Here is a 17,446-nt window from a genome sequence, read left to right on the forward strand (position 1 = left end):
GTGGTTTTGTATGTGGATACCTGATAGGTCCTTTTCACATCTTAAAGTTTAAAGGATTTTGTAGACCTCTTTGATTCTTTGCTCTTAGGAAATGTAGATGGCTGGGTTTTTTATTATTGATATGGGTATGTACAGCTGGAGTTGTCTGTCCAGTCATAACTTCATAAAGCCCTTTATGATATTTAGGGTCATTTAAATACTTTTATCTGGAAACCCAGAATAGTTGTAATAATTGAAGAAGAAAGACATTTTTCAGTGCACGCTATAAAGCTACACTTCAGAGTGTACTTACCTGTTAGGGAAGGAAGACTGCAGAAGTTATACAGTGGAGAAGACAGATATTAGTTGTTCAGGCCTAAGAATGATGAGCAATGCTTAAGCTGAAAATATGTCTGAGAATCAGTCTCTGAAGAGGGCACTATTCTTCCTGCCCGGAGCCATTCTTATGTTTGTTTTTCACTGTGACTCTTCCATACAGGATACCCACATGCAACTTCTGTGTTTGTACCACTTCTGCCTTCCCGCTGCCTGTATCCTCTTCAGAGCCAGAATTTCAGAGAAAAGAAATATACAAACCATTTATTCATTCATTCTTCCCTTTCCTGCCGCCTCCTTGTTTGCAGGAAGCTATTTGTTCCTGGTGACTCACCATCAGATTTTATGAGGGGATTATGCTGAACATCACTGATTCACACACTCTCAGCTTTGTCGGAGGTCAACGTCTTGGCAGCATTCCCCTGTAAATACCATACAAGTACCAAGCTGCTGATCTTGAGAGCTTTAAGTCATTTCTGCCTTCCATGGTAGTGGCTGCACATCTTGTTCAGAACAATTGCCAACAGGGGGACGAGGTGACAAATTTCCTGACATTCAGTTGGTGTGCCAGTACCTGCTCAGCAGCAGCCCCCTCCCCTTCACCCTGAAGTGTGCACTGATTTTTACTTTCCTTAATTCAAAGAGTTGGTGAGATGAACACACAAAATCTGATTAGATATTGTTCATAGCCTTTCCCTTTGTAATTCTTCTCCCCTCTTACCACACAGTTGCTTCCTGCCTATATCTATTCTCGCATTTTCTGTTGCTTTCCTTTAGGGTGCTAATCTTTAAGGTCCCTTAGTTTAAGGAGGTATCAGCTTTTTGAAATCAGGGAGATTCCCGTGAATTTGTTAGGCTACAGAATCCCAGCTGGGGATTTGATATTTACTTATTTGTGTTTCTCTAACACTTCCTGCGTATTTATGGACACATACACATGATGCAGCTGTAGTAGGCTGTGTATTCAGTAGCATATGGGGAGGTCCAAGAGGCAATCATGCAAGCAGTAACACAACTGCCTAATTAACTTTGTTTTCCTGAGCTGTGCCAATGACATAGTACTTAATTTCTTGCAGAATGAGCTACTCTAGAGGTGGTACACATGATCTTGAAAAGGAAAAGGTTGTTTGAAAGCTTACCAATGATGGAAAACAAGAAATTTTGCCTAGGCTTGATACAAGTTTGGAGATATTCTTGTTTGTATTGTACTAATTTTCAGTTTTTGAAAAAGTTAACTTGCTTATTTTACTTTTAAAATGCTTTGAGAGCCTTGAAATATTAAGATAGAAGAGCTGAAAAAAACTTTGTAGACATGAATACAGGTTTCTGCCATCTGACACCCCGTGTCAGTCCTATTCCTTCCTGATTCCCATGTGTTGCTCTGCTCCTGAAGGACATTTGCTTGGAGCCCTTCTGTCTCCACTGGAAATACAGAGCTCCAACAGATTTCACCAGAAAGGCAAAGATCATCTGGCTTGGAAAGGTGCTTGTATAGACAAGCTCCACTACCATCAGACATACCACAAGATGCCTTGTTTAACTTGCCATGGGAGACTGCCAGGATGCCCACGATGCGATAAGATGAAGACCGTTCTCCAAGTTGTCCGTCTGACCCCAGGCACATGTGGTTTTGGGCAGTGCTCAGTGTAGATGCAGATCTTCCCCTCTCTCAGTATCTAATATTCAGTCAATAAAGTCTCTGTACACAGGAGAATAGTAACAGATAGACCATTCTTCCTTTTTCACAGCAATGGGGTTTTCCTTTTGTGACGTGTTTTCTTACAGAATAAAAATCTGCTTTCTAAGTTCTGTTACATAGCCTTCTCGCATACTTGCACAGAAAATTAATCTGTTAGTAATATACTGCCATTACCTTTGGCTGGTTTATAGACTAGTATATAAAAGAAGATCTTTTTTTCCTAATACAAGGATGTTCAGTTAGATCTGGAATTTAAAACAGTTTATTACATAAGCAAAGAAAATAATGAATCTTTATTTCTTGTGGATTTGTTTTCTGTCTTACGCCATCTGCATCTTCTTATCATCCTCTCTCTGTATAAACCCAATTCAGAAAGGACAGTCCTAAAACAGAACTGCAGATGTACCTGGTGCCAGCCGATGAAATGGCTTCAAGGCAAAATAGATTGTCTGAGTGTTTTTTGCCCCTTTTTTTCTAAGCATTCTTTCGTTACTAATGTCTGTTTCCACTACCTATTCATCCTGAAACTTGTAGAAATCTCACAACTTGGAAACTCACATCTGCATTCCATTTTGGAGTTTTCACTGAAAATTGGGAAAAAAACCCCACATTGTAAAGAAGATGTTTCTTTGTTTTGAATTATCACGATTGTATTGTAACTGATGTTACAAGAATTGATTAACCTGGCATTGGAACTGCTCATTCAGGTGAACATTTATTTCATTGGAGAGCATCCTGAGTGGAAAGGTTTGCTGATAATATAAATTTATTTGGGATAGTGAGGGAAACTGTGAAGAACTGAAGAAGGCTTTTAGGAGATAATAACATACGCAGAAACCACTGCCACATGTGGCTCAGTGATTTTTGTCATGTGTCTGGAGGTGGGGAAAAAGGTGAAGTATGCTTGGGAATCACTTGTGTTACTGCCTGGGCATTTGCTTTTGGCTACTGTTGGAAGTGAGAGTGAGCTCATTGGATCCCTTTTTGAGGCAGTGTGGTACTGTTACGTTCCTACAAGTTTCTGAAAAGACAATGTGTTTTAAAAGCTAGAAAAGCTGTTTGAAGCATGACAAAGTACTAAGGAAAGAAAAAGCATGAAAGGAAAGAAAACCAAACAAACCACCCATGCATAAATTGGGAAGAAACAACTATAATATGGCAAATTTATGATGTAGTTCATATTTTATATGCAATAAAATGTGTAAGCCTGTATTTCTTATTAGGAAGTCTTCAGCTGTCTTACTTCAGTGGCCTATGCTCTGGTTTATAAAGGAAGATGTTAGTATCTTTGGGAGAATCAAATGTTTTCAGGTCACTGGTCAGGAAAATCTTTAGTTTGGCTGGATGTACAAAGTGAACTTCACAAATTCCACAAGATGAGATTAAAATAATACATTTGCAATTACTCTCTTTAAAAACTTTTGGAGAAACAAAATCTGTTACAAAAATAGTTTGTTTTGCCTGGAAAGAGATGGTAATTAATGTTTGTTGATTTATTATGGTCACCATCTAAAATATGAAAACAGTTCCCTGTCACCAGAGTGTTTGAGGAATTGCTGGTTAACTCTATGTGGAGGGAAAAGTCAGTGAGTTCCAGATCACCCCCATCAGAATTGTCATATACTGTTGCAATTACAGGTGAGAATAGTATTGATCTTTATTGATTTCACTGGGCTATATTGAAACTAAACTACACACATATAATCAATATTTCTCTCCTTTTTTTCTTTTTTTTTTTTTTTCCTTTTTTTCCCTCCCCAGGATATCTTACCTTTACAAGCCAGTCTTGGAGGTAACCCTAGGGTTGTTATGATTTTGGCATGTACTTCCTCATCAACTTGTTCAGGATTGTTGAGCGTCTCATTGTTTTCATTAATTCATGGGTAATTTGCTTTAAAATAAAGGGTTGGGGTTTGGGGTTTTTGTTTGTTTTGGTGTTTTTGGTTTTGTTTTTATTTTTTTTAATGGAATGCGCAGTCTTTAGCTCCTCTGTCTCTCTCTGTATACTTGGTATGTTGTTCGATAAAATTATTAGTGAAAATAAGATAACTACAACCTGACATTAGGGTTTTTCTTCTATAGAAGACTCCTTGGGGTTTTTTGTTAGTTACAGCCAAATTATCCCTTTTGAGACAGCAATTAAATCACTGGGACTCATTTTACTCTATTTACTTCTCATATACTTTTATCCATCTGATTTTGAACTACAGATTTTAAAACTAAAAAACTGTCTAGTGAAGTCATGATCACTGCCAGTAAAAAGTATTAAGCCTACCCTTAAACTTATTTTACCATAATGTAATCCACATTTCCTCTCAGTCTGTAGTTTTGTCACGTTTACAGTTTATGCCAATAGGATTTGGATGGAGAAAACATAAGATTTTAACTCAGTGCTGTAATTTTCTTGCAGCTAGTCATTGCACATTTTGGTTGAAAGCTTAATAAGCTTAATGTGATATTTCTATTATTTTGATTGCCTGAAATTTGCTGCTGAACTTGAATTTTGTTCCCTAGCAATGGATGCTCTATGAGTATCTAAATGATTTATAGGAATTTCAGATGTATCCTTCTAATTATTTACAGTGGAGAATAGAGTTAAATTTGATGCCCTTCTATATGATCTTATTTTTGCATTATTGATGTACTGTGTGGAATGCTGTAGTATTTGAGATCTTGATTTTCTGTAGCTTACATGACTTTTTTTTTTGAAGCAAGTTGCAAAACGAATAGACACAAAGACAACAGACTTTATGTGAAGAATATCTGTGAAGAACATAATTTTTCTATTAAGATAAACAAGAGTGGTATAAAAATACTAATGAAAATGAAACTCTTAGAAGGCATTTTTATATCAGATTTTTTTTTTTTTAACGAAGACTCCACATTTTCTTAGAACACAAAACCAATAAAACACAAATCTAAATAAAATATAAATCCATGTCCTTCTTTAAGTTATTATTTGGAAACAAGCACACAAATCTGTTTTGAGTGTATTTAAAACTCAGACTAGTTTTTCAAAATCCTGTAATACTTTAAAAAAGCTTAGAGCTGATTAAAAAATACAGTTAAGCATCTTCTATGCAAAAAGGATGTCTCTTGAGCAAAAAATGTCTCAAACAAAATTTTGGAGTTTTAAAAATTGCAGGTTCCAGTCTACCATATGCTCTGGAGTGTGTCTGAATGAAATAGAAATAACTTTTTACATGTATTCTGATTTATTTAGGGGAAAAAAAAAAAAAAAGACAATAAATAGATTGTATTTTTTAAATAAATAAAAGTTTGTAGTATTCTGCCAGGGTAAAGCAATCATAGCTGCTTTTTTTCCCTCCCTCTTACCTTTTTGATACCAATTGCAATATAGGATCACAGTTTTGTACTCTGTAGGATTTAAGAACACAATTTTCCTGTAATTTTGTCTAAAGCAGAGTTATAAAGTTACATGATTCTGTGGGTTCTATGAGATAATGATCGTGAATAATAAGGATAGAGGAATAAAGCTGTGACCACAGAAGAGTATTGTGTTTTAATGAAAGCATCTTTCTTTGTTGATGTTCTATTGAATTATTCTAATTGTTTTATTATGGGATTTTGAAATAGAATATAGAAAAAGAATGTTAACCTGTCTTTTAAGCCTTCACCGGACTTGCAATCAGTCTCCTCTCTGAGCTGTTAAGTGACAGCAAGCGTTGAATGTTTATACTCTCCTTTAGTAAGATAGTATCACTGAAAACTTGTGACAGTACATAGCTGTGCTTAACATTCAAACATGATGTTAAAACAGTTTTCTTTGCTCACTGCCTGACCTCCTTAATGTACGTAGGAATTTGTCGGCCTGTCCATAGCAGGAGGAGCAATGCTTTGCTGCTGTGCTCACAGGGATGTTTCTGAGCACGTAGGCCATGTGCTGAACTCTTCAAGCCTGGTTACCAGGCAAGGAAATAAAGTCAGCATTTGGGCTGGGTATTCTGGGGTTTCCTCAAAGTATAAATTTGCAATGTCTAAAACAATCTTTCTGGGTCTTTGAATGTAGAAGAAATCCATTGTCTTAAAAGTCTATAGCCCGGTTGGTTGAATTAACAAAGTTATGGTCCACTGAGAAGAGAGGTTGAGGAGTTGTTTTACTTTGAATGCACAAATATTGTTGTCTGTTATGCACAAGCGTTTGTACCTGTTTCATCTACAGAAAAGGTACAGGATAAAGAGGAGTTTCAAAGAAAAGTGTTCTACTGAAGTCTGTCAATACTGAAAACTGATTTCTCTTTCAATTTGTATTTCTAATTCCTATTCTGATGAAACAAAACAAGAATGATAACGGTCTTTCAGGCATCTACCTAAAGTTTATGAAGTGATTCTCCCTCCATATAAAGCATGTTCTTGCTTGCCTTTTGGAAGCGCTTTTTTTAATATCTGAAGGTTCGCCTTTAGGTCATAGCTTTTATAGGTTTAGCTTAAGCATCTAATCTCTTTTTAATGATTTTTGTGTGTAACTTATTCTTAATTATTACTAATAAAGCTACCACATAGCAAAATACAGTGCATCCTTGTAGTATCAGAATTCTTTACCTTATTTGTTTATATCCTATTAGCAGAAAAAATACTGCCTGTCTCTTCTTATTTCCCAAAAAAACGGACCTTCCTAGACAGTACTCCACATTACTCTTGCAAGAGTAATGGCAAGAGTAATGTGGAGTACTGTCTAGGAAGGTCTTGCAAGAGTAATGTGGAATAAGAATGTTCAGATTTGACTAACATCATCTTGGTGGTCAGGGAAGCAGTGTTAATCTTGAAGGAAAAGGTTGCTGATTTTTTTTCTCTCTCTTTTTTTTTTTTTTTTTTTGTTGCCTGAGGTTGAGTTACAACAAGAGTTATGCTAAAACTGTAATAAAAATAGGTTTTTAAACACTGGGTTTTATCATCCATATAAAAATCAGTAATATAACTTGACTATCTGGGATTTGTACAATATGTACTTATGCCTTAATAACAGAAGACATCTGCTGAACTAATTTGCTCAGCAATTTAACGAGCTGCATATATTGTGAACTGATGGATATTCTCTGTTACCTCAAAGCCTTCTGAACTTCATACATCTTATTCATTATAGCAAAATTACTTGTTCCTTAGCTAAAGGCAAATTGTGCTTGACATATTTGGTGGCCTTCTACAACAGGGTTACAGCTCTGGTGGATAAGGGAAGAGCGACTGACATCACCTACCTGGACTTGTGCAAAGCATTTGACACTGTCCTGCATGACATCCTTGTTCCTAAATTGGAGAGACATGGATTTGACGGATGGACCACTTGGTGGATAAGGATTTGGCTGGATGGTCACACTCAAAGAGTTGTGGTCCATGTCTCAATGTCCAAGTGGAGACCAGTGATGAGTGGCGTTCCTCAGGGGTTGGTGGTAGGACCAGCACTGTTTAACATCTTTGGTGACATGGACAGTGGGATGGAGTGCACCCTCAGCAAGTTCACCGATGACACCATGCTGTGTGGAGTGGCTGGCACACTGGAGGGAAGGGACCCATCCAGAGAGACCTGGACAGGCTGGAGAGGTGGGCCTGTGTGAACCTCATGAAGTTCAGCAAGGTCGAGTGCAAGGTCCTGCACATGGGTTGGGACAATATCATGCAATCAGTGGTTTGAGAGCAGCCTTGAGGAGAAGGACTTGGGGGTATTAGTGGATGGAAAACTGACTATGAGCCAGCAGTATGCACTCACAGCCCAGGAAGCCAACTGTATCCTGGGCTGCATCAAGATAATTGTGGGCAGCAGGTCGAGGGAGGTGATTCTGCCTCTCTGCTGCACTCTGGAAAGACCCCACCTGCAGTACTGTGTGCAGCTGTGGGGCCCCCAGCATAAGAAGGGCATGGACCTGCTCGAGCGGGTCCAGAGGAGGCCACAAAGGTGATCGTGAGCTGAAGTACCTCCTTTATGAGGACAGGCTGAGAGAGTTGGGGTTGTTCAGCCTGGAGAAGAGAAGGCTCTAGGGAGACCTTACTGCAGCCTCCCAGTACTTAAAGGTGGCCTACAGGGAAGGTGTGGAGGGACTCTTTCTCAGGGAGTGTAGTGATAGGACAAGGCGCAATGGCTCTAAGCTGAAAGAGGGTGGATTTAGGTTGGATATGAGGAAGAAATTCTTAATATGAAGATGGTGAGACACTGGAACAGGTTGTCCAGAGAAGTTGTGGCTGCCCCCTCCCTGCAAGTGTTCAGGCCAGGCTGGACGGGGCTTTGAGCAACCTGGTCTAGTGGAAGGTGTCCCTGCACATGGCAGGGGGGTTCAAACTAGATGATCTTTAAGGTCCCTTCTAACCCAAACCATTCTGTGATTCTATGATTTTGCTATGTGATATTTTCACAGAAAAAATAAATGTAACAAAACTTTTTAACTCTACTTTCTTCCCATCTCTTGTGATTTTCCTGTTACTTTCAGGATGCCGCTTCCAATAGAATTCTAGGAATGGGAGGAAAATTTGCTAACTATGCCTCTTCTATCTCCATTATTTTTTTGGTCCCTCAGAGGAAAGAGCTCTGATGTGGGCCAGCTGGCTCCCTTTTCCAAAGAGACTGAGAGTAATTTTCCTGGTTTCTGTATTCCCTGATTTGAGGTTCTAACCTTCCCTCTCGCTAACCTGTGGCTCTAAACAGGTGGACTGTGAATTGCTTAGAGCATCACTAGCAAGCTTCAGGGTAAGGCAAGACTTCAGATGTTCAGTAAGTCATCCAAGTACAAGGTAGGTGAGGCACAATATTGACACTTTTCAACTTCTGAACCAGTTTTTTAAACTTTATTTTTTTCTCCAGTACTGTCTGATGCATCCTTTGAGAAGTACCAGTATGTTTCTGGCTTAAACCTCTAAGATTTCTGAGGGTTTTTGGCTGATGCTTGACTGTACCTTTGTGAGTGCATACATGCTGGCCATGCTGGTAGTATGGTTTAGAAAAAAAGCAGCACCAATGCATGGAGGAGTTGAGAGCTCAGTACCTCTTTTATTGCTAGTCAACTGAGCAGGATATGAAGTTTTGGGAACATATTTGACTATTCTATGTGTTTCTGAAAGAAAAAGTACCAGGGAAGTTTGTCTTGCCAGTAACCCTCAAATCTTTTAATTTTGCAATAACTACTTTCTCATGTTGCCCCTACTGAGTTTTCTTCAGGTTAGATTACACAGATAAGTTATTTTCCATTCTGAAGTGAAACTTTTTTTTTTTCCTTCTCATTGTATTTTGGGGGGGATTGGGGGGCAGGAATCAGCGTTTCACACCTGCATCTGTAGAATAAAGCATTGAGCAAAATCTGAGACTTCAGAGAAAATCCTTAGAGCAACCGAGTACCTGACCATAAGGGAATTGTAACTAATGAACATTAGACAAACGTGTCACATCAAAAGTTGCCAGGTGAATACAATTGACACAACTAGTATAAAGGCCATGAATGGAAAGACAGTTGAACTGTCTTATTTATAAGGTCATGATTAACATCAATCTGTGCACTACATAATAGTCAATTACCGACTACTTAAATTACCTTATATAGTGAGACTTCATCCTGTAATCCACAGACTCTGAAATGGATTTCTTTCTGCCACATCTTAAAATTTATCTTTGTTTCCAGGAAACCAGGAATGTTTTCATATTTTGTAATCCCAGTTAGGGTGTGTAATGGCTATCTGCTGCACCAGGTTGGGTGTCATACATACCAGAGAAGAGGAGGATGAATGACCATTCTGAGGAAGTTAAAACCAGTCAGTCATCCCCTTACTTCTGAGTTCAAGTCCACACTGCTTGTGTTTATATGCATTAAGGAGGAGGTGCCATGAAGCTGTTTCAACCTCATTTTTCCTAGGCAGGTCTTATTACAATATAATATAGGTGGTATTTTAAGCTTTATTTATTTTTTCCACAAGTGATGATGTGGCTGGCATATTTAGAGCTTTATTGTTAATTAACCCCCGTTCATTAAAGGATTAGTTCTGGAGTCACATACTAAGCTCAATCACGTTTCTGCCACGTGAGAGTAAGTTGACCAAGGGAACCCTGTGCTGCTCTCAGGCTCAGTCTACAGTCAGTCCTGGATAAGGATTCTTTCCTGGATAAAGAGTAATTTTCTTTTGATTTTGTTCTTTTAATGGACTGGTATTGCTGGATGGGTAGAATATTTGCTCAAACCATCAATTCTGACTTTATTTGGTACTGTCCTGCTTTATTCATATCTCTCAGAGGTAAGAGGTGATGAATTGACAGTACAGAAAAAAGCTGGGTTGGGTTTTAACTGTTGTGTTGTACAACAGTCTGCACAGGAACTTATGTAGTTCCCCAGAATATAATTTGGTTCATAGAATATGAAGGTACAAATCTTTCCTTTGCCAAGCAATATCAGTAGCTGTTCACAGATTTTAAATGTGTTGAGAAGCAGTATTTTTGCATGTGATGACATCTTCCTGTTGCTGATACGGTAAAAATATTCTGGTGGGTCAGCCATTTTCTGCAAGGTTATAAAAAAATATAAAGCTATTCCTCTAGCGTAAAAAGAAATAATAGGTTGTTGAGAGGGACAGAGCACAGTTGTTCCTGACATCCATTGGTCAAGAATCTGTTAGACTCTATGCTGCCATGAAAGTTAATCTTGCATCATAGAAAGGATGTGCACTGCAGCACTGGAGAATGAATGTCACATTTTCATTACATACTTGCTCAGAGCAGAGCTCTCACAGGAAATAAATGAGCATTGTTTCTTCACCTGATGTCCTGCTAATGGGAGAGAGAGTGACAAGGGAAGTTCATGGACTGATATAGGAGGAAAGTCTTTTTAAAATTACACGTCTTTTAAAAATTATACTCGGGTGATATTAAATGCACAGTTTATGCATATAAGAAGTGATATTTAGAACCTATTGATAAAAACTGACATGTTGATTCCTCTGTTCTGTTCCCTTACAGCAACAAAATGGGTATTTTTCCCACAAAGAGCTTAAAAACATGCAGACAGATATTGACATAGCATTGCAAGTCTTTGTGGAGAACTGCTCAATAGTCTAAATGAGAAGAATTTGAGAACGGTTTGAATGGGAAATTAAGAGCAAAATTTTTTATCGAAATACTTGTAAAAAATACTCAACAGAAATAATAGTGACTATGTGGAGTCCTGAATGAAGTTGTAGTAAGGTGAGGGATCATTATGGAGAAAAAAAAAACAAAGAAAGATGCAAGAGAAGTGTAAATTGTTTCAGTTTCTTTTGCTCTATTACAAGCAGTATTCACTGTTCAGAGATCACATGTAATAGTCCTTCTTTCCTGAGACCAGAAATCTATTGTTTGAGAAGTTAGTATCGGTAAATTTTTAGTGAAAATTGAATTTTTTTTTTTTATTTTTTTTTTTTTACCAATACATGCTGTCAGATGCACTTTTAATGAACTGTGCTCCAAATGCAGCTTCGTTACTTTTTTTTGACATTTTTTTCCTTTTGGAACATAGCATTTTAATGGAAAATCATTTTTTTTTGGCCTCTGAGTAGCAGATTTGGTTACACTTTGAAAATAGGTCTGTGGCTAGTAGAGTTTGTATAAGGACTAAAAAGCATTTTATCAGTACTCGTTAGACATTGTGGTTGTAAGGTCTCACTGTTAAACTTGAGAGCCTCAAGCAATAATATGCTACTCCACAGTTTTTAAATATTGCATATTCATAACATTAAACAAAGTTTGATTAAAGCAACAGTTACAGTAGTTGCCAGGGGTGAAAATGTTTGGTTATTTGGATAAGATCCAGTTTTGTTCATTGTAAGGGGACAAATGCATCAAGTTTCTTTTCCTGTTGTAAACAATTAATATCTTGTTATTCAATATGTTGTAATAAACAATTGGCATTTAGCATGCTGAGGCAAATCTTAGCATAACCAAGCCTAATGAGAGGTTTTCATTTAAATAAATAAAACATATAAATATCAATCAGTTTGAATTTAGTCAGTGATTTAAAACAATGTGGAGTGTTTTATCATGAAAGCTCTTTAGCACTTGTATGTGTTAAAGACACAGTGTGTCCATCCTAGTTTGCACAGTATGTAGCTGACAGCACTGTTGGGTTTTTGTGTTCTCTTATTACGTTGTACCAGGTAATAACCATGGGTTTGACTATTTTAAAAAAAGAAAAACAAGGGTCAGGAATTATGCTTAGAATTGGGGGCACAGGTACACACAATGTTGTCTTCTGTGATAAGCTTTGATGAGTGAAAATTAATGTATCCAACAACGAAATATGTATTTTGGCTCAGAGGGTTACATGCAGAGTAGCAGAGGCAGTCACTGCGTGAACATTCGCAGGCCAGGCTCCCCTTGCAACGTGAGCATCACTGGGACAGGCTTGTATAACCTGACCCTAAAGTGTGCGAGTGACTCATTAATTTTATCTGTGCAGGCCGAGCCATTTGCAGTTAGCTCTTTGAGATTAGCCCTTCTCTGGTTTTGAAATACACACAAAATACCTGTGGCTTCTAATTATTTTTCAGTGCGTGTTGCTTCCTAGGAAAAAAACCCTTTGCCTTTATTGAAATGACAGCTTAGATTTCAGTAGAGAACAATCTTTGCAAACTACTTCTGTCAGTAATACTCACTTCCTTCAAAGCAACTCTTCTCATTAATGACATCAATTGCTAATTCATGTTCCATCTGGATTCTCATATAGCTGCATAGGGTACTAACGAAATTGCCCTTTTGTGGAAATGGCAGCGAGGCATATGCACAGTCTAAAACTGTCTCCACATTTCTAAGAAGTGAATCCAGGATAATTTTTTTGCTCCACCCTTGGAGACCGTCTGAGACTTTTTGTATTCTACTGACCTTAGAACCACGGCTCTCGAAGCATGCTGCGCTTTGTGCTGGGGGTGGTTACTGCTTCCAGTCCCTCCTATACCTGTGCTGGGGCACCTTGGAGGGGCTGGTTGCAGGGACCTGCAGTCACTATATAATGCTGGTGGCACAGGGACTGCTGTGTTTCATGTAGTTGTATGTGTGACTGTAATTTCAACCAGAAGTTTTGTGTCCAGCAGTGAAGTCACAAATACACTCTTACTGTCTACCTGTGCCACTTAAGTGCTGGGAAAAGATTAAGACTCGCTACAATAAGCAGATTTTTTAGTTGTTTGCATTTCAGGTGTTTTGTGACTTTCAGTAATATTTAGTAGCTTCCTTTAAAAGTCTCTATACTGTGAATACTACCTTACTTGGTTTTGTGTGTACTCAAAAAAAAAATGACAGTGTTAATCCTTGAAAGGTTTGTTTTTCTTTCATATTCTTCAAGTACTTGAAAACATCAAAGTCTTTTTATAGCTTTTAATTTTATGGGCAGTCAAAATACCACAGGAAGGCCAAAATTTGTATTGTTTTGGCTCTGCAGATATCTTCTTGAAGGATTACAGCAGTCAGCAGAATGTGTAAACACCATTTCCAGGGGGTCACTAAAGATCCTTAAGAGCAGCTTGGGAATCTAGTCCCACAAGACAAGACCCTGAAATTGTATGATTGAATGATGGTCAGGAGCTTTGTTAAAATGTTTTAGTAATTTTGTACTTCATAGCTTTAAGTCAATTCTCTTGCATTTGGGATGCAGTGATTGATTGTGTTTCTGTAATTAGGACGTTGACATATGACATACAGTGCATTTACTTAAATTGAAAGTTTACCTCAAATTGGCGGTGTAATTATTTAAACAAAGGTGTAGTTATTCAGAAATTATAATGTGACTGCAGTAGTTATCTGACCAGGCCTTGTTCATTATGCACATTGATGGCTTTCTACATTCTACAGCTTCTCACACTGCAAAGAAGTATATGTAAAGTTTGTGAAAATTCTGGGGAAGATACTGCTTTAGTGGAAAGCACGTGCTGATGTAAAAAACTCTTGGAGTTCTCACATTAATTTTATATCTTTTATAGGAAAGAACTAGGAGATTGGAAAAGTGTCTTCTCACAGTTTTCTTAAACATAACTTCTAAACATTGCAGGGTTTTTTTTTCTTCTAGTTTTGTTGTTGTTTGGGGGGAGTGGGATGGGGGGGAGGAGTGGTTGGACAGTGGGGTTTTTTTGATTCTTTAATAACCTGGCAGGAAGTTGTTCAGTGAAATCTAAACCTGTTCAAGCAGCAGTGTAGGCGAAAAACTAGTTATCTGATTAGCCACCTTACTGTCTTGGCAAGTCCAGGCTGATACAGGTTCATAAGTTCAGAGCTGGAAATGGTGGAAAAAAAGTAATTCGAATAAAATAAGAAATAGATCACTTTAAATAAGTTATGGGAAGAGCTTATCATAAAAAATATTGATTTTTGCAGACTTTGAGAGGAAAAAAAGAGGAGAATATCCCGTTAAAGACCCCAAATAACCATATCCATTCTGTTCCACATTTTTCATATTTTATTTGAATTTAATTTTGTCTTTAGAAAGCCTTAAATTTTAGAAATTTGTACTGCATAACACATTGACGTAGCAAAGCTGTGAACTTGCCATACTGGATTAAAAAAAAAAAAAAAAGTTTTTGGCAAGTTATTTTAGAGTTGCACCAATTCCCTGCTCCTGTTCCCTTGTGCTAAAAAGACAGCGGGGACTGGATAATTAGCAGCTGTATGTAGCCTGGTGTAGGATCTGCTTAAAGTTGCTGATTGTCTGAACAAAGACTGACTGTACTTGAAAATAGGTAATTTTGTCCTTTGAAAGAGCGTTAGAAAATGAGTGCAGAAAAGTATTTAGAAGAACACACACATCAGAAACTATTGTATGTGATTAGAATGCCTTTTCCTAAGCATTTGTTTTGACTTTCTTGCAGGGTCTCCACTATGATAAAATATATGCAGGGTCTCCACTATGTTAAAATATTCTCATGTTTAAGACAATTAAGAATTTATTTTTTCCTTGTAAAATAAATCTGGATAAGAGTTGGTTATAGTAAATTTGTGTGCTGACATTTTCTACCCATCCAATTTTCATAAATTTATGTATCGCTTGGCTGAGTCTGTAATTCAGCATTTCTATTGGGTTTTTAGAGAACACAGGCAGACCAGAAAGGTTAAATGTTTAGAGCGGTCCTGTAGCTGCCTTTAAGCTATTAACAGAATTTAGAAGTAGAATTTCAGCAGAAGGGGGTAAACAAAAAGTGTGATTCATGCAGACAAATATCTGTGGAAATGGTCAGAAAATCATATTCATTGTACCTATTAAGCTTTTCTTATTAAAGGTGAAAGAAAATAAAATCCCTAGCTTTTAAGATCTTTTCAGTTCTATGGAAAATGTAAAACCCCACTTCAGAGAGAGCTTTGAAATCTCATTCTGTACCTGATTAAAAAGAGTGTTTTGGAACCCACCACTTTCAAAAAGTTCCATGAAAGAGGGACCACTGTGCCGGGATCACACTTCAACTTCAGTCTTGACTTTCTTTTAACCTAAGATTTGACATTAAATATAACTAAAATAAAAAGCCTTTTTATTTTGGTTATAAAGTTTAAGAAGAAATATTTAAATCTGAAACTACTGAAATGGGATTCTTCAAGAGGGGTAGAACTCTCTCATTCCTTTTTGCTTGGAGGAAAAAAATAAAGAAACAACCAAAAGTCCAAACAAATCTGGATTTGTCAAATTTTCAGTTTGAGCCAGTGTTTCAGTTTAAGTGGCTGAAATTTTTTGGGAATTTGCAGGACTTATGAAAGAATGGTTCTGTAAAAATTTTTTTCAAGCTGTACTTAGGATTTATTGGCAGAAAACAAGATTGCTGACATTATATGTTATTCAGTGAAACTCCATTGGCTTTTACCTCAGTGCTATACAGCCACTTGGCCTGGAGCTCACCTCTCTTGCCTTTCTGGCGATCATCTGTGTTTAAAAATACAACTTCGAGATCAAATCCTCCAATAAGCATTGTATTGCTCTGGCCTTCATGTTTAGTGAAATAAACCCAAGAAATTAATAGGCATATGTTGCTGTTGATGGGATGATGGATGTTCCTTGTTCTGCATGCGCTCCTAACCCAAGTTAAGCAGTATACCTTGTGTTGGAGCTGTTGGCGTTGTTGGCTGCCTGCAGATACATGTGCCAGGCCATGGGCCCAGCCAGGCTGCCTGCTCACATGCACCTGTACTCTTCCCTGTCATGCACCTTTGCACTTAGTTTTGGCATGTGGATTTTATGCTTTGGTAGAAGGTGCACTGTGAAGTCCTGCATAAAAGAAACAAATAGGAAAATAAAATAGAGCTTGTAATTGTTGTTTTGAATAAAATGCTAATGCATAAAACTATTGTCATTAAACAACAATGAATAAAAGATCTGAATCCTGAAAAGTCAGCTGAAAGCCAAAAAAAAACCTATAAAAGAACTGCAAGTGATGTATTCGATTGCAGTGGTTGTTAAAGAAACTCGCTGGATGGTGATGGTGTACAACAGGCTCTTTTCTAACAGTCTTTTTGATAGTATGATTTAAAGAATAGTGAAATTGTATTTTAAATAAGAAACATTCAGTTTTCCCTGTTTCAATGTCTGATTAACTTTTATGTGTTTTGTTTTTTGTTGGTTTTTTTTAAGATCTTGATGGTTATGGCAAAATCTTTCATCGGCGTATGGTACAATGGGCTACCGGTTGGATGATTTACAGTCATCTGAAACATGATATATACTTCTCTTCCTTGTCCATGGTAAGTTTTGTTCCTGTACATGCCTATTAAATGCTTGACTTCAGGGAAGGAACTAAAAGTTTGCAGTGACCTTCATTGGATGTTGTTCCCATTGTTGTCATATGGACTAGCCTAGAGTTGTTAATTTACTGAATACATAAAAGCCAGTTCTTTTTCTTAAGCCGTTTGAGAATGTTTATAAAACTTAAGTTAAAAAGATACCCGTACGAATTTTTTCTTTTTTGTTTTGGATGATTTTAGAGCCATGCAAAGATCCTGATGCACAGCTTGAAACGCTATCTTTCCCTTCAGCTTGAAAGCAACTTCACCTCCATGTGGAGTGTCTTAGTTAAAATTACATTCCAGGCAAATGTTCTTTTTGGTATGACACATACCACGATGCATTCAGGAACAAAATAACTGTAACTGTTACAAATTTAATTCAAAACATAGGGAAAAAAATAAATTGGAGAAAATATTTAGAAATAAGTTTTCAGTTTTATTTTTGCACTGGTTCTATGTTTTGTGCTTACAATTAATCTTATTATAGTATTCTTGAGGAATGTTAAGTATTGTATAAACAATAATATTAAAAGCAAGGCTCCTCGTAGTATAACTGAACTATCACTTCTGATTTACAGTGTCCAGACATGCAATAATGAGTTCCAAAGCACTAGTTGTTCATTTGGCTTAAGTGCATTGACAAACCAAATTTGGATATCAAAATGTTCCACTGACAGCTCTTTAACACACCAGAAATAGCAGCCCAGTTGCCTGTC

The 17,446-nt window shown here is 37.3% G+C and overlaps 1 protein-coding gene across 1 annotated transcript in view; it reads left to right on the plus strand.

Moving 5' to 3' along the window:
• The window catches only part of CHRM3 (cholinergic receptor muscarinic 3), a 292,325-nt gene that overhangs the window by 73,622 nt on the left and 201,257 nt on the right, over positions 1-17,446 (plus strand). Inside the window, exon 2 of the mRNA XM_074925456.1 lies at positions 16,579-16,688. The gene's annotated coding sequence lies outside the window, so the exon portion shown is untranslated. The remainder of the gene's footprint in view (positions 1-16,578; positions 16,689-17,446) is intronic.

Source organism: Athene noctua, chromosome 1 (genome assembly GCF_965140245.1).
Source record: "Athene noctua chromosome 1, bAthNoc1.hap1.1, whole genome shotgun sequence".
In the NCBI taxonomy this organism is placed as follows: Eukaryota; Metazoa; Chordata; class Aves; order Strigiformes; family Strigidae; genus Athene; species Athene noctua.